Raw genomic sequence first — 1055 nt, forward strand, 5'->3', positions numbered from 1 at the left:
CCTGTAATGTACAGAGTGTAGCACATTTTGGGTACTTAATCAGTTTTCATTGAAGGAATGAATAAAGCTAAAAGCAATAGAGGATCAACTTCTATTATACTAAATTATGTTTTTAAAAATATATTAAAGCCAGTAATGTCTACAAATAATAACAAATTTTAAATTTCCTTAATTATATTTACATTTCAAAGATTTATAGCTTTATAAACAAAAATAGAAACTTTTCATGAAGTGATTTCAATGAAATATATTAGTTACTGTTTAAATTATCAAATGATAATCTTTTAAAAAGGAATTAAAAGAATTACTAAATATTATAATTGCACATTACTTTAGCATTGTAAAAAAATACCCAGTTATGGAATCTGTCATTTTCCTTCTGTTTCAGAGATTACATTTGATAGCTGTCCTTTTACCTACCTAAACCAGACAGGCCTCTGCCTGTGGCCTTCAAAATGTGTCACAGTTTCCTCTTGCACCTGGGCCATTGTCAGACAAGTTCCACTTTATCTTGATTATAAATTTATTCAGTAAATATGTATTCAATAAATATTTCTCTATTTTACCGTCAAGTGTTTTAAGAAATAAAAAATCATGTCAGGGTTCCTTAACATAATAATAGCTGTTAAAGAGCCTTACTATATACCAGCTACTAGTTCAAGAGCTTTATATGCAGTTAATTTAATATCCACAACAATCCTATCAGATATGTATAATGATTATCCTCATTATATAGATAAGAACATGAGATACAGAGAACTTTAAAATCTTGCCTAAGGTCACACAGCTAATTAGTGATAGAGCCAGGATTTGAACTCAGGCAGGCTGACTCCAGAGCCAATGCTAAGCAATAGGCTTTATCATTTCTCATCTAAAGGGCTTCATCTTCTTATTTGAATGTGTCATTCTTCACTTGCTTGGAGCCCCACCCTACAAGGCTGGAATAAAAATCACATTTTACCAAACACACATTTGGAGACATTATATACCAGGGGCTGGCAAACTTTTTCTGTAAAGGACCAGTTAGTGAATATTTTCAGCTTTACAGGCCACTA

This window comes from Aotus nancymaae, unplaced genomic scaffold (assembly GCF_030222135.1).
Source record: "Aotus nancymaae isolate 86718 unplaced genomic scaffold, 86718_ANA_hifiasm-v0.15.2.pri h1tg000008l, whole genome shotgun sequence".
In the NCBI taxonomy this organism is placed as follows: domain Eukaryota; kingdom Metazoa; phylum Chordata; class Mammalia; order Primates; family Aotidae; genus Aotus; species Aotus nancymaae.